Here is a 22,556-nt window from a genome sequence, read left to right as displayed (position 1 = left end):
TGCAAGAGTTTTTTCTGGTAGACTTGGAACTTCGTAACAACCCAAGAACTTATTTTAAAAAAATTCCAATGATGATTTTCTAAGGCAAAATGCCTTCCACACTCAGAGAAAGAAATATGGAAGTCATTCACAGAATGTAGCACATCATGTTTGTGTGTGTGTGTTTTTGTGTATTATGTTTTGATTTGTTATATGATTTCTTCCATTTATTTTAGTTTGACTACATAGCATGACTGTAGTGAAAACGTACTCAATAGGAAAGTATATGTAGAACCTATACAGAATTGTATGCTGTCATAGGAAGGGAGGGGGATAGTGGGGGGTTAGTGTGGGGGGGATAAAATCTTAATTTTATGGTAGTGATTGTAAAACATTAAGAAAATAATAATAAAATTAAATTAAATTAAAAAATAAAATTCTTTGAAAACAAAGATGTTTCTTTTGTTTGCTTACGCACTCAATATTTTTGACTCTTTTTGTTGGGCAACATTAAACCATTTTCCATCTAACCATACTGGAAGGTAAAATCAACCCAAAGTTGTCTACACTGCGATAAAAGGTTATCCTGTATGAGATGACTTTTAATATGATGGAGTATTTAATAGATAATTTTGACGGTGATGATTTTGTCTGAATATATATTGACACTGACTGACACTTCCTTAATTCTATAAATGCAGGATTTTCTTTAATTTCTTTCTGCCTGCTTGACATGAAAAGAGCTGTAACATCGGCTGTAATTGAATAAAATGGAATTTAAAATGAGTAGGAGGCTTGGACATGAGATGAATAGCTAAAAGTATAATATCTGCGTTGGCCACAGGCCAGGGTTCTCAATTGTATGACATATTGCTCTCTGTCCTCAAACTTTCATTATGATGCAATATTCCGTCTGCCCACAAGACGGCAGAAAAAACTGGCGAATTCCGCAATGTCGATTTTGACCACGAGATGTCAGGAAAGACTGTGCTATAATATTGCTCAGTTTCATTCTTTTGACCATCAGAGGGCAAGAAAAGACTGTGACAATTTTCAGTGTCACTAAATTGGTTAAAAAACATGTGTTAAAAGCTTAAAATGGGTCACGTTGTGCTCTGGGTGCTAGGAGTCCAAAGACAAAAACGAAACAGTTCCTGCCCTGGTAACACAAAGCCTGCAGACATTAAACAGATGATGTTCCTCTAAGAAGAGAAAAGCAGATAAGACATGTGACAGTTGGGAGATCAAGGAGACATTACAGAAAGGGCCCCCTGGGTAGCCTAAAGCTCTCCTGGGCACAATCTGGGGCTTATCACAAGGTCCTCCATGGAGAAGGGACTGAACAAGAGAACTAATGTATTGGCTTTTGTAAGAGACATTGCACCTTTCTAGTACTGAAGAGTACAAAAAAGTAGATGCCCCTCCACACAATCCCATCAAAGCAGTGCCAAAGCAGACAGTTCACGGGAGCCTCTAATTTTAGACCTCAAAAGGACTGACAGTCAGCCTCTCATTTCCTACCTGAGACACAATGATTCCTCCCTATGAAATCCCTGACAAAAGGCTATCCAATCTCTGCTTGGAGTTCTTTCAGTAATGGAGAACTCACTACCTCCTCACCTAGGTCTTTCATTTTGAAAGTGCAGTTTCCATTATTAAGACACACCTGCATTCCTGCTATCAATTCATTAATAGATGAAGCTTAGTATTTCTTAATCATCCACTCTGTGTCAGGCACTTTATCTTTGCCTTTGATTCTGGTTTTTTATTCTGAAGCTAAAACAAAGTCTAATCCCTTTTCCTTGAGACAGGCATTCACATGTCAGGACAGCTACCACTGCCTCTGCTGCCTTCTGTTTCCAGAGTGAAATGCCACACCCTTATAGATTCATGGAATTTAGCACTGGCAGGTCCAATTCCCTCCCTGTAAACTAGAGGAGACAGGCCTGGAGAGGGAGGTTCAGTGACTTGCCCAGAGTCTCACAGGCAGTAGGGAGTGAATTTGGAGTTCAAGGTGAGTTCCTGATTCTACATTCAGAGCTCTTTCTACTACACAGCGCTCCTCCTTTCATTTGTTCCTCATAGGGTGAATTGTCCAGGTCCCTCATCATCCCTACCTGTCAATGCCCTTCCTAAATGTAGATGTTAAAAGTGAACATGATATTCTAGGTGAAGTCTGACCAGGACCACAAAGAATTTCATCTACTATTGGCATGGTTATTTTATCCAGCCCTGTGATTTCAGTGGTAGGGGCATTCCCGTTTTGGAGAATCCTGCAGTTCATGTCAATCAGTCACAGATTTGGGAGTTTTCTGGAACACAGAGGGGTTAAATGATTTGCTTATGGTCATGTGGCTAAGACTGTAGTTAAGATTTGGACCCAGGTGTTCCTTATAGTAAGATTGGCCCTCTATTTGATTCATGTGACTCTGAAGAGGGAGAAGTTTAAACAGATTATTGAAATTCAAAGATGAAGTTCTTATACTTGTAACTGAGCAGCAATCCAATATTCTCATTTTTTTCATATTGACATGGCTTTCAAAACCATGTTAGTTTTGTTCTTCCACAGGAATTTAGGAGTCTGCCTGCCAAGTCAAATGCAGGAACTATATGAAAACTATTACAAAACACTGTTCACTCAAATAAAGTCAGATTTAAATACTTGGGAAAATGTAATTTGCTCATATTTAGGCTGAACTAAGAGAAGATAAAAGACAATTCAACAGAAATTAATTTACTTCTTCAGCACCGTAACAAAGTACCAAAAATATGTTATTAGAACTAGAAAAATATAATAGCAAAATTCATAGGGAAAGATAAAGTGTCCAAAGTATCAAGAGAATTAAGGAAAAGGAAGGAAAAATGATTTAGTTGTATAAGATCTTAAATTGTTTTATAAAGCAGCAATCATCAAAACTACTTGTTACCTACTAAGGAACAGAATGGTGGACCAGTGGAATAGTTGAAGTACACAAGACAGAATAGTCAATGACAGTATTAATCTACTGTTTCATAAACCCAAAGACTCCAACTTCTTGGATAATAGCTCACTATTTAACAAAAACTGCAGGGAAACTAGAAAAATATTGTGGCAGATAGTATGCACAGAGCAACATCTTACCCTGCATACCAAGATCCAGTCAAAATAGGTACCCAATTTAAATATAAAGCCTGATACTACAAGTAAACTGGGAGAGAAAGGAAAAGATTTCCTATCAGATTTATGGAAAAGGGAAGACTTTATGGCCAAATGAGATAGACAACATTGTAAAATGCAAAATGGATGATTTTGATTATATTAAATTGAAAAGCTTTTGTACAAATAACACCAATGCACCCATGATTAGAACTGAAACAGAAAGGTGAGAAAGAATATTCACAACCAGCATCTGTGATAGTTTCATTTCTAAAATATAGAGAAAACTGAATCAAATTGAAAAGAGTGAAAGTTATTGCCCAATTCATAAATGGTTAAAGAATATGAACAGGTAGTTTTCAGATGCAGAAATTAAAGCTACCTACACTCATATGAAAACAAATTATCTAAGTCACTATCGATTAGAGAAATGCAAGTTAAAACATCTCTGAAGTAATACCTCACACGTATCACATTGGCTACCATGAAAAAAAGAGGAAAATCATAAATTTGAGGAAGATGTGGAAAAGTTGAAACATTAGTGCATTCTTGGTGGAGTTGTGAACTGATTCAATCATTCTGCAAAGCAATCAGGAATGATGCTGGAAGCCCTACAATACTATGTATATCCTTCTGTATATCAAAGAGATCATAAAAATGGGAAAAAGACCCACATGTGCAGAAATATTAATAGCAGTTCATTTTGAGATGGCCAAGAATTGGACATTGAGGAGAGGTCCATCAGTTAGAGAAAGGTTGAACAAGTTGTAGCATGTGAATGTAATGAAATACTATTGTTCCATCAGAAATAATGAGCAGTTAGCCTTCAGAAAAGCCTGGGAAGACTTAAATGAACTGATGTCTTGTGAAGTAAGCAGAACAAGGAATAAATTGTACACAGTAACAACAGCATTGTGCAGTGACTAACTTTGGTAGACTTACCTCCTCTTAGAAATGCAAAGGTCTAAGACAAATCCAAAAAACTCATAATGTAAAATGCTATGCACAACCACAGAAAGAATTATGGAGTCTGAATTCCAATGAAAGTGCAGTATTTGCTCTCTCTCTTTTTTTCTTTCTCATGGTTACTCCCATTAATTTGAATTCTTCTTTGCAACATAATTAAAATGAAAATATGATTAATATGAATGCATATGTAGTACATGTAGAGCCTATATGAGGTTAAATGCCATCTTGGGGACAGGGGACAAAATGAAGGAGGGAAAAATTTAGAACAAAAATTCTTATGTAAGTGAATATTGGAAACTAAAAATTAATAATTAAATTAATATTTTAAAGAAGTGCATTTTTGCCAGATAAATTCACAAAAGTCAATGATTTAAACATGTTGATTCAATGAAAAGTGTAGCATATTTGTTAAAAAATGGAATTGAAAATTTTACTGAAAAAGTCAACATATGGAAGAATTGGGTGGAAAATCGTTCTTTAGAAATTTTTATAGCTACACATGATTTTATATTTGAAAAATAACCTTCCCAAGGATTTAATTATAAGTTACAATTGATCATTTGAAGTACATGCAGACACAGTTTCAGAAATACTTCCCTTTTTATTTTGATTCTACAAAAGTTGAGTTGGGTTTATAAACCACACTCAATTGAAATAACAAAAAATATTAGTCATCTGCCTTTCAAAGTTCAGGAAGAATTTAGTGAGTTATTAGGCTACAGATTTAAAACTTGAATTTTGTAAGAAGATCATTCAACGAAGTTTGGCTTGTCATTTGGGCAGAATCTCCAACAATTCCTGAAATGGGCTTCAATATACTTCTGCCATTTTGTACTATGTATTTTGGTGGCATAGCATTCCCAGCTTTGATGATTATAACGTCAACATAGGTATCAAGTCTAAAAAACATCGAAGATGCTCTATATCCTGCACTATTAAATATTCTGAAAGATTTCATTCTTTATGTAAAAATAAATAAGCATAAGACAATATGACAGAGTTATTGGTAACTGCTGTCTCCTTCCATTTATTGACCTTGAGGAGCTCAGAGAATATCTCCCTGGGAAAAATCCTGGAACAGTAGCAGTAGAAGAGGGGGTAAACAGTCTCTTAGCCCATGAGGTTATAAACATCTCTAAGGAGGGTCCCTCTTGCTGTGGCTGAAGGGGACCAATACAGGATCAGAGCTGCCCCAGACAGCCCCACTTCAGCAAAGCAGGAGAAGACCCTGAGCCCTAGGGGGGTGAAGCCAGCAACGGCCAAGACGAGGACCCCAGGCATGCCTCAGTATTCCAGGGGAATCGGGAAGACCCTGGCACAGACAGTATTCCACACCTCTGAGCTTGCCTATGCTGTAGCTCAGCAGAGGAGACCTCATGTGGCAAGACCAACCCTCCTCCACACTTAACGAGCTAATTCCATGGTAACTGTGGGGGAAACCCAAAAAGACCTCACACGGCCTCTGCTTTCCAACACTTCCTAGGTCAGCACCAGGCAAGCTGCAGCATTTTAGCTTCTAGGTAAAAGAAGTGGTCACAACACACAAAGGCTCAAGTTTTAGGCGCAAGAACTGTGAGACAGAACCCCCTGTGCAGCAGACGCAGAGATCTTCTTTAAAAGTCAGGAAAAAGGTGATTATTGTGACTAAGAAGCAAAACAGAAAAGAAAAGACCATAAAATCTCTCCATGGGGACAAGGACCATAACACAAATACCAAAGAGGTGAGCATTGAGACTGTACTCCCATGAAACACAAAGAGCTTTATTGGAAGAGTTCAGGAAGCATTTTAAAAGCCAAATCAGAGAAATAGAAGCAAAACTGACCAACGACTTTAAAAATATGAAAAAAAGAAATCACAGAAGAAGGTAAAAGCACAATTAGACAAATGGAAAAGGAAGTACAAAACCTAACTGGAGAAAGGAACAACTGGAAAGATGGAAAAGGAGATGCAAAAGTTAACTGAATAAAACAATTTGATAAAAATTAGAATCAGGTAAGTAGAAACTAATGAATCTATCCTACATCAAGAATTAGTCAAACAGAATCTAAAGAATGAAAAGATAGAAGAAAATGTAAAACCTCTAATTGGAAAAACAACTGACCTGGAAAATAGATCCAGGAGGGAAAAATCTAAGGATTTTTGGTCTACCAGAAAGTCATGATGAAAAAAATAGCCTGGACAATATCATCCAACAAATCATCAAGGAAAATTCCCCAGAAGTTCTGGATCCAGAGGGCAATATAGTCATCTAAAGAGTCCACCGTTCACCCCCTGAAAGGGATCTCAAAATTTCCATAAAATAATAAGCAACGTCTGCCTAAAACTATCAAGCATTATACGCAGTGCAGCAAGCTAGATTCATTTCCGGTAAGATCAGGGGTGAAACAAGGATGTCCATTATCACCACTGTTATTCAGTATGGTATTAGAAATGCTAGCTGTAGCAATAAGAGAAGAAATATAAGTGGAATAAATTAGAATAGGCAAAGAAGAAACTAAGTTATCACTCTTTGCAGAAGACAAGCTTAGAGAATCCCAGAGAATCAAGTAAAAATTTCTTGAAATAATAAACAACTTTGGGAAAGCTGCAGGTTATAAAATAAACTCACATAAATCATCTGCATTTCTGTATATTACTAACAAAGCCCAACAGCAATACATAGAAAGAGAAATCCTGTTCAAAGCTATAGTAGATACGATAAAATATCTGGGAGTGTACCTGTCATACCAAAACCAAGGACTATATGAACACAATTACAAAACACTTTTCTTACAAATAAAGTCAAATCTAAGTAAGTGAAAAACATCAGTTGCACGTGGGTAGGCCAAGCTATTATAATAAAAATGACAATTCTGCCTAAATTAACTTATTTATTCAGTGCCATACCAATCAAACTACCAGATAATTGATTTCTAGAACTAGAAAAAATAATATCAAAATTCATCTGGAAAAACAAAAGGTCCAGAATATCAAGGGAAATAATGAAAAAGAATGCTACGGAAGGTGGCCTAGCCCTACCAGATCTCAAGTTGTATTATAAAGCAGCAATCGTCAAAACCACTTGGTACTGGCTAAGAAATAGAAGGGTAAACCAGTGGAATAGGTTAGGTACTCAAGACACAGGAGTCAATGAATATAGCAATCTATTGTTTGATAAACCCAAGTACCGCAGCTTCTGGGATAAGAACTCAGTGTTTGACAAAAATTGCTGGGAAAACTGGATAGCATTGTGACAGAAACTGGGCATAGATCAATGCCTGATACCCTACACAAGACTGAAGTCCAAATGGATACATGATCTAGGTATAAAGGCGGATACCATGAACAAAATATTGGAGAAAGGAATAGTGTATTTGTCAGATTTATGGAGAATGGAGAAATTTGTGACCCAACAAGAGATAGAGAACATATTTTGATTACATTAAATTGAAAAGTTTTTGCAAAAACAAACCCAATGCAACCAAGATTAGGAGGGAAGCAGAAAATGGGGAAAGAATTTTTGCAACTAGTGTCTGTGATAAAGACCTCATTTCTAAAACATATACGGAATGACTCAAATGTAAAATAATACAAGTCATTCCCCAATTGATAAATGGTCAAATGATATGAATAAGGAACTTTTAGAGGAAGAAATTAAAGTTATCTATAATCATATGAAAAAATAGTCTAAATCACTATGGATTGGAGAGATGCAAATCAAAACATCTCTGAGGTACCCCTCACACCTGGCAGATTGACTAACCTGACAAGACAGGAGGATAATAAATGTTGGGGAAGATGGGGGAGAGTTGGAACACTAATTCATTGTTGGTAGAGCTGTGAGCAGATCCAGCTATTCTGGAGAACAATTTGGAACTATGGCAAAAGGGCTACTAAAATGTGTATACCCTTTGACACAGCAATATCGCTTTCAGAGACTCTATCTCAAAGAGATCATAGAAATGCAAAAGTATCCCACATGTACAAAATTATTTGTAGCAGCTCTCTTTGTGGTAGCCAAAAACTGGAAATCAAGGGGATGCCCATCAAATGGGGAATTGCTGAATAAATTGTGGTATATGAATGTAATGGAATACTATTGTACTGTGAGAAAGGATGGACAGGAAGACTTCACAGAAGCCTGGCAAGCCTTATATGTGCTGATGCTGAGTGAAAGGAGAAGAACCAGGAGAACTTTGTGCAGAGCAACAACCACAGTGTGTGAAGAATTTTTTTGGTTGACTTAGTACTTCATTGAAATGCATGCACTTAAAAAGTTTGCAATGGATTCTTGATGAAAAATGCCTTCCACACCCAGAGAAAGAACGATAGAACTGGATCACATGTAGAAACAGACTATTTTCTTTTGTGTTATGTTTTGTTTTATTTTATTTTATGGTTTCTCCCATTCATTTCTATTCTTCTATGCAACTTGCATTTAACAGGAATGTACATGTAGAACCTATATAAGATTGTATGCTGTTTCAGGGAGGGAGTGGGGAGGGAAGGGAGAATAAGAGGGAGGGAGAGGGAAAAAATATGGAAATGATTGCCCAACACCGAAAATAAATAAAATAATTTAGTTAAAAAAAATAAAATAAACAAGCACATCCATCTCATTAGTTTGTCAATTTGCTTTCATCTTTAATAAATGGTAGAATTATATGCATACCAAAGAATGGCTTAAAAGAAATTTGTTGGTGACTTATTATCAATAAATGTTTGATTTGTATACTTATTTTCCGTACAAATATATTCAGGGTAACAGAAAAATTTCTTGGGTGCAATCGCGTCTCAAGTCTAAAAAGATTAAAAAGCACTGATATGTCTCAGACTCCATCTCATACGTGCAACATGAAATCATCCTAGCTAATGCAGCTACTGGCCAGGTGTAGAGCATTGGACAGATAGAAGTAGTCCCTTTCTGAAGCCCTCAAATCTGAACAACTCCATCCCTCCTTCCTGCTTCACCCTCATTTCATGTGCTGCTTCCCTAACAGATGGAAGAAAGAGACCCAGGACAGCTGCTCTCCCCCCCAACACCACTGCGGGTTCCCTCACATATTGGTAAAAGCCTAGAAGAGAGATAAGACATAGGGAAGAAGGCAGCATCTCGGGCAGCCACCAGGAACTCAGAGAGTAAGTTGACATTGTGAGGCATAAGAATGAAAGTGTGGTAGGAGGAGAGAGAAAAGAAAAGAGGGAACTTTCTCTACTGCAAGGGAAACCCCTCTTCCCTCCTGCCCTCTCTCTAGAACAAAGCTATCACTTATAACACAGACCCTCAAATACTCTCACACACAGAAACACACACACACACACATACACACACTTGGAAGAGTTACAAATGTTGTCTCAGTCACTCACAATCCTGTGCCCTCTGGGAAACCTAACTCTCATGATACACCATGTACCTGGGCACTTGGTCCATGTGTCTTCTGGACATTTGATTCTCTGGTTAATTTGCCCTGACACCAAAGTAGGAAGTAGGAGATGGACATTTGGTCAGCAGCTCCCTCTTATAATGAAATGTATGAATAACTTCAAAGACTTTTGATGTTTTTGACCTTTTCTCTCCTCTGCACCCTACCCCTCCAGATAATATGGGGAGTACAGCATTTCAAAATTCACTCCGAATCAGCTTTCCTGCCAAGCACCTATCCCCAGGAGCCTCAGATCATAAGTACTTTTATTTAAAAAAAATTGATGATCAAACGTATGAATGAATGAATGAATGAATGAAAAGCACTGTTATAATGCTGAGTATGTGCCAAGAGCCATGCCAAAATGTGTCATAAAAACCAGCGAAATAAAGAGAGTCAGGGCTCTAAAGGAGTTCTCACTATAATTGCTGAGGAGAAAACTCACAGGAAAAGTCATCTACAGGGTGGATGCAAAGGTCACAGCCACTAAGGGCGGCAGTGGCAGGGCAAATAAAAAGGACCAGAGCTCCCTAGAACATATCAGGAATACTGCCCTCATCAGCACCACCACCATGGAGAACAACTTCCCTCTTTTAGTAGGCAGAAGGGTCAGGATGGAGCACAGATTCAGGGTTCCCTCCAGCAGAAATGGGGTATGGGAGCACTGGCAGAAAGGTGGGGTCATGGCAACCTGATGGGTACCAGCTCACATAGTTAATACAAATGAAAAATTACCACCAGTTAACTTTCTTCTTTCTCCCCATTCAGTTCCACCCCATTCATACTCGAAAGTCTCCGTGACTTGCTTATCTTTTCGTCTCAGAGGACCATGGCATCTGGAAGGTGAAGACATAATTAACAAGTAAATTGAATTTCAGTGTAGGAGGACTGTGCAAAGTCAACAGCTTCAGTTTCTCCTCTGGAGCCATCTGGGTCCAGGGACCAGATATAAATCAGGATGACTTGGGATGGCCCCACGTCATGATTTCCATGGCTGTTATTGGTTGCTTCCCAACACTGGCCCTTCCATCCACAGTCTGTTTCAGTGGAGCATGAATTGCTTCCTACAATAAAACAAAATAAGAAGAATGAAAAAGAAGAAAATATGAAAAATCTCTTTGGAAAAACAATTGACCTGAAAATACAGATGGAGGAGACGTCATGTAAAAGTTAACAAAACACCAGAAATCCAATATCAAAGAAGAAGAGTAGGCATTATTTCAAGAAATCATTCAGGAAACGTTCCCTGGTGTCTTGAATCCAGGGAGTAAGATAGAAATTGAAAAAAAAATCTCCTGATCATCTCCTGATAGAAATCCCTAAATAAAACCTCCCAGGAATATAATGACTAAATTCTAGAGTTCCAAGATGAAGGAGAAAATATTACAAGCAACTAAAAGAAACAATTCTAATATCTTGGGGTCACAGGCAGGCTCCCACAAGAAGTAGAGGCTCCTGCATTAAATTTGAAAAGAGCTTAGACTATGATAATGGGGAAGACAAACAGCTAGGATTACAATGACGAATAAACTACCAAGAAAAACTGAACATAATCATTCAGTGGGAAAATGGGTATTTCACGAAATAGGGAAATTTTAACATCCCTAAACACAAGACACTAGAGAAGAATACATTAAAAAATAAACAGAAAAGACAAATCATATGTCACTCAATAAGGTTAAATTGTTTATATTCCCTTATGTGAAGATGAAACATGCTACTCAAGATCGTTATCATTGCAAAGGTGTCTACGCAGAGACCATGGCTAGCAGATTATACTGGAGTGAAAAAATAAAGAAGCAAGAATGGAGAAACTGGCAGAAGGGGAAAGGCAGAGATAGAATGATGAAAAAATTTTCACATTAAAGAGATGTGCAAGGAACTTTTACAATGAACAGGGAAATAGTGGGAGTTAGTGGGCAATGCATGAACCTCACTCCTATCATTATTGGTTCAAAGGGGGAAGAATACATATACACACTCTATTGTGTATAGAAATCTATCTTACTTAGTAGGAATAAAGCAGAAAGGGAGTGGGAGATGAGAAGAGGAAGGGCAGATTAAGGGAGGCTAGCAGTAAAATAGACCTCTGAGGAGGCAAAGGGTAAGAAGAGAGAAGAAAGAAGAAGAGGAAGAAGAAAGAGGAGGAGGAGGAGGAGAAGAAAAAAAGAAATAGGAGGAGAAGAAGGAGGAGGAGAAAGAGCAGCAGAAGGACGAAGAGGAGGAGGAGGGGGAAGTAGGAAGAGGAGGAGGAGAAGAAGAAGAAGAAAAAGATTGAATAGAGGGAAATGTTCAGTGAGTAAACATGACTTTAAATTTGAAAGCACACAAAACATAACAACATAGAAGGATAGAATAGAAACCAGAATCCAACAATTTGCCTGGTGCGATAGACCATTCCTATGGGCCTTCCAGAATGTCCTAGACTGGAAATCTATTTCAGTCTGTCATTTTTTGGCATCTCCTGTGCTAGAATTCCTTTATTCATTTTTACAGGAATTTTAAACGCTCTGGGGGAGAGCTCCCGGAGGTATATGCTTCTACTCTGCCATCTTGGCTCTGCCCACCCTCCACTTTAAATCTATGAACTTCCAGTTCTCCTTCACTACTCTCCTCTTTAGGGCTGTCTGGAGGTCAGTGCCTCATTTATTAAGCCAGGATTGCGCTACCAGGCTATCTGGGACCAGCCCTGCTCCACCCCTCCCCCACCACACACCTGAATCACTCTGTCTACAACCTCCCTGCCTGACCTGATTGACCTCTGAGCCTTGGTCCTGTGTGGGACCCTAATTGCATCTGTTCTGGTGGAGAAAAGGCCTTTCCCTGCAGCAACCCCAATGTCCCCTCCTCAATGCAGTTTCTGGCCACCAATTTCCACGTAGATAGATCCTGGATATCTGGACATATTTAACCCTACTTACCTCTTCCTCTCTTCCCTTAAGAGACAGACAGCTGCCTTGTAATGATCGGAACACTGATGTTGGAGTTAGAGGGCCTAGTTTGAAATCTTGCCTCTGACTTTCTAAGTCTATTAATAACCTGGGTGACCATGACAGTTCACTCAACTTCTATGGGTTACCAAATCCACATCCGACATCCCTTTCAGGACAGGATGGTACGATGGATCCCTGAGAGCAGGCAGCACTGATACCCAGAGATTTCACTTCTATCCCACTCTGTGGGGACAGGGGAAGGAGGATTGAGAGGCTCTGAGGACACCCTAGTAGGATGAGGGAGAGGGATCAGGCTGAAATCATTGCTCTCACTCTGTGAGACAGCTGGCCCAAAGTGGAAGAGGCTGCTTGTGGAGGAAAGCATTCAGTTCTCCAGCTCTGACTGCATACCTACAAATCGCAAATGTTGTTCCAGGGATGGGTTCTCAGGCCTGGGAACGAATGAGATACCTGCAGTCTTCTCCAGTTCTGGGGATCCGTGATTGGACGATTCCATGATTCTAAGTTTGCAGCCCTGGCAGCTGAAGCTCCTCATTGCCCTCTCCGCCCTCCCCCTTCCCCTACTGTACCACCAACCTGGGCTGCCACTCACAAGATCCAGTCCCTCCTGCTCTGCACTTCTCAAGCCTTTCGCCAAGACTGCTCCCACTGCTTCTCTCAATCAGCCCAGGACATATTCTCTTCCCATAGACCTTCAATAAGACTTTACGCTTCCTGTGCAGGCCTGGGTTCACACAAGAGCAGCTCTGTGGGCAGCTTTGCTGTGTAGCCTCCTTCAAACAATCTTTCCTGGGTACAAACTTTTGCATGTCTAAACCAGCACACACATTCTTATTACTTATGCCCCAAACAAACTGAGGGACTTCGAATTCAAGTGAGATTTGGTAATAAGTGAAGAAAAGCGAAAAGGAATCTTTCCCTTGTCAGGTAGCTCAAAAAAACCCATGTAAACCTAAGGGAGCTTAACGCTCTTCCATTGTAGGAGTGACTGGTGCTACCTCGTTGGGCTCAATCACTGCAAATTATTGATGAGGTGTATCATTTAACCAATGTAAATGTGAAAGGAAAAACAGGCATTGAAGCCCCCTGTACGAAAAAGCCCAAACACTGGACCCCACGATGCTTGTCTCAGACTTCTTCAATGAGCAGGGAGTAAGATGGGGATCTCACACTGTTGCTGTCAGTCAGGCTATCACTTTCTCTGACCTCCTTGGTGATTCATTGGTCTGGAGGAGAGAAGGGCTTCTTACCAGCTTTTTGTACACCCAGGTATTGTATATATTAAGAGAAAAGGAAAAAAAAGACAGACATAGAGATGCAGGGGCAGAGTCAGGAAAAGAGAAATTCAGATGGTGACTGCATAATGTTTGCGTGTGTTTGTGTGTGTGTGTGTGTGTGTGTGTGTGTGTGTGTGTGTTTATCCTTTGTTGCTAAAGAAGAATATGCCATCAGGGAAATAATTACCTGACTTACACTTGACTTTGTTTTGAGTGAAGGAGGGCTCTGCAGATCACCAGCCTCACTTCTCTTCCAGAGTCTTCTGAATCCAGTGATCAGATTTTCATGAGGATGACTGGAGATGACCCAGAAGGAGGCAATCGCGGTTAGGTGACTTGCCCAAGGTCACACACATAGTGTCAAGTGTCTGAGGTGAGATTTGAACTCTGGTCCTCCTTACTCCTGCACTGGTCCTCTATCCACTGCATCACCTAGCTGCCCTGGCTGCATAATAGTATACAGAAGAAGACACACAGAACAAGGAGGTGTTCCTATGAGACAGGCATTGGGGAAGGTGGTGGTGATGTATTGACTTGTCATGTGCATACTGCCCATCTTTTCATTAATTATCTTTAAGAGGCAATCTACATCACGGTCTAAAAGAGGTAACAGACATCCTCAGGTAATCAGAACATGTCCTGAAGGAGAACTGCCAGACACTATTCTTTTAATCTGCAAAACAAGCATGGAGGCAGTTACCATGGCAATTTCATTTTTTCCTATTCCCATCTCAATTGTATTTTCATGATGTGGTTGTCATTTTCTTTAGATTGTTTGCAGAGAAAATTTGGTAGAGGTTATTGATTATCTAACAGTCCCCAATCCATCATCTATTCAAAGAGAGATCTTTATTGTCATCTATGAATTAATGGATGAATGGATGAATGGATGGATAGATGAAAAAAAGAAACACTGGTTGAACACTTAGTAAGTGCAAAGAACTGTACCAAGTGTTGTAGTACCTACTCCCATTGTCAGTCTCCATTTCCACTTTCTGAAGCACACAACTCTATCTCCATATATTCAAAGTTAATACCCCAAAAGCATTTATAATTTGGTGGAACAATCTTTCATTATCCAAAGGGAATGGAGGGAAATAGGAAGGAGAATAGAACAGCTAGTCCAGGAACTTCACCAGGGATGTTGTTTCTCCTAATCTCCATCCTTCCTTATTCTTATCACCCAACCATTCCTTTGCACGGCCTAACATCATGCTGAACATTCAGCAGGTACTCAGCAAATGGTTTGTCTTCTAAAGCAATTTGACTTCAAATCTAATAAAAAGGGAACTGCCTGATTCAGATTTTGTTTTGTCATCTCTGCTATGCCTCAAACTTTTTGAGCCTAGAATCGTGTTCCCTGTTCTCCCAAGTCTTTCATGAATATAATTACTGTTATGGTTTTTCTTCTCTCTGACCCTAACAAATAAGAACAGTGTTGTTCCTGTAGGTCTTAAAGCCAGTAGGGGATTTCCTTTGAACTGTGTCCATCAATCCAGAAGTGTCTGAGAGTCCCTGTTGTGCCAGGCTGTTAGAGGAGGCTGGAGCCCCAGCAATCTCTTAATTCAGGGTCAGTGTTGGGATGAAATGAGGTACTTGCAAGTCATTGGACAGTTGACAGTAGCAGGATTCCTTTCAGCTAACAGAATAGCAACACCACAATGAGACAGTGTTAGCTTCTTTGGACAAAGACTCTCTCATTTTCATATAAAAACACATCTGGTTATCAAAGCAGGGTGCCAGGGAAGACTTGAGTGACCTTTGGAAATCCCCCAAATTTGAGAGGGCCTGACTGCCTGTTTGTGGGATTTTTTATGCCCTTCGTAGACACAGAAGATGCATGAGGGGAAACCGGGGACAATAAGATTCCATTCAGTCAATAGGCATTTTTTAAACTGCTTATTATGTGCCAGGCTCTGTGATAAACCGGAAATATGAAGAATGGTGAGGCAGATGCTGCCTCTCAAGAAACACAGAGACCAATGGGGGAATCACCATTCAAACGTTTATGAGCAAAAGCAAAGTAGTCCACTTTATGTTCTGGGATCCTCTCCATCTCTTGTTCTATCATGACCTCTCCCCCTTTCTGTAGAAGGAAAAATTCATTCCCTCCTGAATCCTTTAATTTGCTTTTGATTGACCTTTCACATCTAATTCATGAATCTATTTGTAATTTAACTGGATGGGTGGTATGGGGTTTAGTGTTCTACCAAATTTCTGACAAACTTCTTTTATGTTATACCTTCTTTTTTAATCTAATAATGTGTCCTTCCCTTCCCCAACTTCTGCCTCACTGTACCTGTTGGATTTATTGAAGACCACTTTATTTTATTTCTTTGCTTCTATATATTGTATATTCAGTCTTTTCCATTGATCACCATCTCAATATTTAACAAGTTACAATTGTTTTCCAGGAAGCTAGGTGTCCCACTGGGACCGAAGGCAGGAAGACTCATTTTCCTAGTTCAAATCAGGCCTCAGATATTTCCTGGCTCTGTGACCATGGACAAGTCATTTAATCATGTTTTTTTTATTTTTAAATTTTCCATCTGTCAAATGAGCTGCAGAAGGAAATGGCAAACTACTCCAGTATCTTTGCCAAGTAAGCCCCAAATGGGTTCATGAAATGGCAAACAGGACTAAACAACAATTTTAATGATCACTAATTGGTTATGTAGTTTCAGATCTGCTATTGATAATCACTAACCCCAAACCCTTACTTTCCTCCTTCCCCCTCCATTACTATCCATGAGATTCTTGAAACCTCTAAAACATTTATTGATGTTTACTGTTTCTTAAGTCACAAGGGTATCTAATGTATCCCTCCCTCTCCCCAACCTCAAGAGCCATCCCAGGTAATCAATAGTACTTTTTAAAAATTTTATGGATGAAAAGAAATTGAGCAGAACTGATTGAAATATTCAGGAAAAGATGTGCAGTGCGTAACACCTATGGATTTCTCCCCTCCTGGAGAGGATAGGTTGGTGGTTGCTTCTCAGATTTTCTTTTCAGTCCTACTTGTTCCTTACCATTCGGTTCCATGTATTTTTAAGTTTTTGGTGTGTTGTTCCTTCCATTTAAGTTGTGTTAGCTGTGCACATATACTGTTTCCTTGGCTCTGCCTACTTTGCATTGCATCAGTTCACAAAGAGCATTCCGTACTTTCCTGAATTTACCAATCCCATAATTTCTTTTCTTTTTAATGGTATTTATTTTGAAGTTAACACCAAAGCAAAAAAAAAAAACACATTGCCACATACATTATAAAACAGGAAAGAATTATACACAACACTACAAATCTCTATCTTTTTCCTACAGCAATTCAGGGTACAACAGAGAGAGTTCACAAATTCGGAAACTTTTCTTTTTTTTTTTTTTTCAGATACATGGTTCTTTACTTTTTAAGATATTCTTTTTCGTAGTGAAGAAACAATAGTCTTTCCATTTAAGAAAACTGATGATTGAAGATGCAATTTATCACAAAATTTCAAGTAATTAAAAGTTTATGAAAAGCAGAGTTACTATATTATAAATTAAAAGTGTATAAAAAGTTTGTAAAATGAACAGAAAAAGAAAAAGAGGAAAACAACTGGAAAAGGTATAATGAATTAAAATTAAGGAAAAATTGCACTAAATTGCATATTTAATAGCTTTTACTAGACATTCTTCCCCACAACCTTGAAAAATGAAACATTCATGTTAAATAGCTGCTCTGAAGTTAAATTATAATTGCCCCATGAAACTCTAAACACCCATGATATAAACATTAAAAAGATCTTTTTTTCCCTATGAGAATGAAATATTGCCACACAATTATTGCAGTAACCACTTTTGAGTGTGGACCTGTGATTTTATTGATTAAAAAACTCACAGTGTATAAACTTCCTTCTCCATCTCAAATTCAAGATGCATCCCAGATTTAAGAGCTTAGAAGAACCACACAGGTTATCCATTTCAAACTTTTCCTTTTAAAGAACAGGAAACAGGATGGAAACTTGCACATAATGTATAAGCTAACTGAGTAACATAGGAATCTGTGAGGTTAAGTAACTTGTCCATGATCACACATCTAGTATGTGTCCAAGGCAAGACTTTCTAACTCCCAGGCTTGTTTTCCACCTACTATGTGACTGTCTGGTACAAAGCTGGAATAGAAGGGACATTATTACTTGGAATAGGGAAGTTTGTCCATATCATCACAACGAAATCTAATCATTGTGTGGTTTGGACTGCACCAAATAAATACAGCATAAGAAAAGAAACCCATGTTGTTTTGTCGAATATATTGTTGTGTGCAAGTGGGGCTTAAATTTGGCAGGATTTTATAGAATGTGAAATATGTTTTTAATCAAGCAGTGGCCAGGAAATACAGCACAAGATTGCATGAATTGAAGTACATCTCTCCCAATCCTTGCCATTTAAATCAGTAGTAGTATGGAAGACGAAAAGAAATGTTAGACATTGCAAATTATAACCGAAATTTCTCTACAAAACCAAAATAAACCACCACAAATTATCTTTCAAATCGTTAAAATGAGAGGGGAAAAATAGGTCACTTAATCATTCCAGGGTAATGATAATGAAAAAAGTCAGATTTTCTTTTTATGTGAATGAAAGGCCCCACAGTAAAGCCTTTAAAAATTAATGTATCTCTAAGAGAAAACCTCAGATTTTTAAAAATGGAGTGCACTGATTTTTATGAAAATCAGTAAAAGATATTTTGTTTTATTTGACCCTGGAAGTTGCAAAAGTTAAAGGAAGAAGGTTTTAGCTGATAATAAGGAGCATTTCTTAGCAATTACAGCTATCAAAAATGCTTAATTACTAAAGATCTCCTACCATCAGATAAGAAGCAATTCACGATTCTGGTTGGGGGATTAGATGAGGTTACTACTTTGCAGGTTCTCCGCACTTCTTCAATTCTGTGATTCTAGAATGAATTGGCTGAATATTTTCAATTTAGACTCCACTAATCTGGAACGTGTGATAAATTTAGCTACCATCTAGAATGAAGTTCATTTCAAGCGTATAACAAAGGATTGCTAAGCAAATGAATAGGGTAAACAAGGGAAGGAGAGGAATGTTTAATAAAATCAAAGTGTTTTAAGCCCTTCAAAAGCATCATTCATATGTTAACAACATAGCTACAAATGTTTTATACATTAAATAAATATGGAAATAACTTTAAGCAACACTAGTTCATGTTGCCACATGTGGCTTAAGGTAATAATCCTGTGTTTCTTTAAAACTATTACTAATTTAATTAAGATTAGCTTTTCCCCTCAATTGGTCCAGATTCATAAGGTTTTCTTCCAGTTCCAAAAGCTACATTGTATAACCTACTAAAGAATTTATTTCTTATTTTATTGTAAGGCAAAAAAAAATTTCCAACTTGCTTCCATATACAACCAACACATTGCAATGCCCATTCAAATTATTGCTTTTTTTCTTCTCTGGCCCTGCAGAAAAAGGCTGAATTTCAAAAGAATTCCATTCCGCTGTTAAGGAATATTGCAAATCAAACACTTAGGAAAGTTTCCAAATGTTCATATTACACTGCTTAGAAAAGAATCAAGAATTTCACTTTCCTTTATAGTACTCCTCTATTTTTTAGTATCAAGACCAGACTTGTCATAGGGCACCTGTGTTCAAATTATCCTAAATATTCATAATTCTAAAAGATCATATTAAGAGGCAGATGATTATCTTTATATCTGTTCTAACGTTATTCAGAAAATGAAGCAGCTCACTGAATAATATATGTTTTTCTGCATTGGTACACATACTCAGAAGCTTTTCTTGATAGAACATTCATAAATTTCTCCTATTTTATTTAATCTGATGCGAACAATCTACTAAAAAAAGTCAAGGGGTCAAGAAACCTGTGTTCTAGTCCCAGGTCTGCAACTAGCTGTGCTGGACACATCACAACCACTCTGTGCCTCAGCACATTTCAACTAGTGGCATTATCACCTGACTCAGGGCATAATGAGTATATAATGAGGTAATGAAAAAACAACTTGAAAAGTTGTAAACACTGCACAAATGTAAGTTAATATTATGTGCATTTTTATAACAATTGTTATACAATCTGAAATTTAACAGAAATAAAAAGGCTGCATAATTTTTTTAAAATTTTAAAATACAGTAGTTTTATAAGTAAATTAAAATAGCAAAGCTAGGAATAGCAATAAATTCTACTTGGCAAATTCTCCTTTAATTCCATTCACTGTAGTTAATATTCCATTAAATATTCCATTAAAAAGTTCTTATTGCCTGCAGTTTATGAGTTCTTGCCCAGATCTGTGCATTGCCTAGCACCAGCGACTGCTTCAGGTACTTGGACAGTCATATGTTGGCAGACTTTGTTAAGCAGACTCGGCAGCCCAAGCGTGGTGTCCGTTAGTCCGTAGGCCAGATCAAGCGTGTCATTCTCCTCATCAGTAATTGCTTCTAACTTTTCAAATATGTGGTCTTGAAAGACAAGGTAACAAATGGAACAAACCAATGTTCCTTCACAGGCACCAAACCCATTAATGTCTAGATTATTTTGAACAACCACTTCTAGTAGAGCGTCACCAACATTCCCTTGAGTTGTTCGTTTCTCACTATCAGGGTTTATAAAATGAATGGTTGTTTCGTCTTCTGAGCTGCGCGGGCCCGGCTCGGGGCCAACAAGCTGAAGCACCGGCTCGCCCCCGGGCAGACGGTGTTCCCCTGCGTCTGCTCTGCGGGCCGACCCAGACTCCCAGCTCCCGCTCTGGCTCCGGCCAGGAGAAGGCAGCGGCGGGACGCAGCCCCGAAAGCCGCCGACGGGGCCAGCAGGAGCCTGACAGAGCCCGGAGTCGCCATGCCGCCCGGTACCCAACGACTGCCGAGGGTGCTGAACCTCAGCCCCCGCCTCCCGCCGCCTCCTGCCCAGGCGGCCGAGGAGCCCGAGGGCGCGGGGCCACCGAGGGGCCCAAGGGCGTGGGGCCGCCTCCACCGCCTACTCCCGATTCCCGATTCCCGAGCGCAGCTACGCTTCGTCCCGGCTGCCGGCAGGGTCCAGGGCCTCCTCTTCGCCGAAACTCTTTTTTGTCTAGGATTTCTTCTGGCCTTCTTTCTGTCGTACTGGTATTTCTTTTATTTTTCCTGTTTCATTTAGTTTTGGTTTTCATTTGCCAACTCCAACCACAATGCATCAGGCTTCCAATTTTCCCTCATCTCCATCATTTAGCATGTTGCTTTTTTGTTATAACTTTCAATCTGATAGGTGTCAGGCGCTACTGAAGAGTTGTTTAATTTTGCATTTCTCTTTTCAGTAGTGGTGGAGAGCGTTTTTATATGACTACAGATAGGTTTAATTTCTTCATTTCCACAGATCTCACAGGTAAAATTTTTTTTTGCTCTACTAAGTTACTTAGGGTTTCACCCTTTATGTCAAGGTCATGAACTCATTTGGACCTTGTCTTGGTATATGGCATAATGTTGTCCTATACTTAGCTTCTTCCATGTTATTTTCCAGTTTTCCCAGGGGTTTTTTGTCATATTGTGAGGTCTTCCAGACGTTGACATTCTTGTTTTTACCAAACAGTAGATTACTATAGTCCTTGACTACTATGTCTTGTATATGGAACCAATTCCACTGATCCACCCCTCTGATTCTTAGACAGTACCAAGCAATTTTGATGATTTCTGATTTGTAAAAGTTTTTTTCTTTTTCCAAATGAATTTTATTATTATTATTTTTTCTACCTCTATAAAATATTTTTGGTCCCTTGATTGGTATTGCACCAAATAAATAAATTTCGGTAGAATTGTCATATTTATCATATGAGCTCAGCCAAGCCAGAAGCAACTGATATTTATCCAGTTACTTACATCTGACTTTATTTGTGTGAAACGTGATTTATAACTGTGTTCATTTAGTTTCTGGCTTTGTCTTGGCAAGGTGAATCTCAATTAAGTTATATTTTCTGCTTTAAATGAAAATTCTCTTTCTTTCTTTTACCTCTGAGCTTTCTCAGTAATGTATAGAAATGACCATGATATGTGTGGGTTTATTTTATTTCCTGCATCTTTGTTAAAATTTTAATTTATTTCAAGTAGTTTTTTTAGTTGATTTTCTCTGTTTCTATAAACATACCATCATATCATGATGGTTACCCTAACCCTAAATGCGGCTTCATTGCTTGTTTTAATTCTTTCAATTTCTTTTTCTTCTCTTATTGCTAAAGCTAACATTTCTAATCCAATATTGAGTAAGAGTGATGATAGTGAGCACCCTTGTTTCACTCCTGATCTTATCGGAAGTGCTTCCAGCTTATTCCAATTTTATATAAAGCTTGCTGATGGTTTTAAATAGATGGTACCTATCATTTTAAATAAAACTCTATTCATTCCTATGCTCTCTATGATTTTAAATAGAAATGGGTGTTGAATTTTGCTGAAAGTTTTTTCTGTCTCTGTTGAGATAATTACATGATATCTGTAAGCTTTTTAATTGATCTACTCAATTATGCTGATACTTTTCCTAACATTGACCCAGCCCTGTGTTCCTGTTATCAATGTCACCTACTCATAGTATATTATCCTTGTAATATAAGTTGCTGTGATCTTTTCACTAATGTTTCACTTAAGGTTTGCATCTGTATTCATTAGGGAAATTCATCTAAATTTTTTTCTCTGCTTTGACTCTTTTTGGTTTAGGTATCAGCACCAAATTTGTGTCATAATAAAGAACTGGGTAGGACTCCTTCTTTACCATTTTTTTCCAAACAGTTTGTGGAGAATTGGAAATAATTTTTCTCCAAATATTTGGTGGAATTTACTTGTAAATGCATCTGATCCTGACGA

At 38.4% G+C, this 22,556-nt stretch overlaps 1 pseudogene; it reads right to left on the bottom strand.

Moving 5' to 3' along the window:
* Window positions 1-20,001: 20,001 nt before the first annotated feature.
* On the bottom strand, window positions 20,002-20,570 carry LOC140516001 (adrenodoxin-like; annotated as a pseudogene).
* Window positions 20,571-22,556: the final 1,986 nt, after the last annotated feature.

This window comes from Notamacropus eugenii, chromosome X, assembly GCF_028372415.1.
Source record: "Notamacropus eugenii isolate mMacEug1 chromosome X, mMacEug1.pri_v2, whole genome shotgun sequence".
In the NCBI taxonomy this organism is placed as follows: Eukaryota; Metazoa; Chordata; class Mammalia; order Diprotodontia; family Macropodidae; genus Notamacropus; species Notamacropus eugenii.
This window is presented reverse-complemented; position numbering and strand designations above follow the sequence as displayed.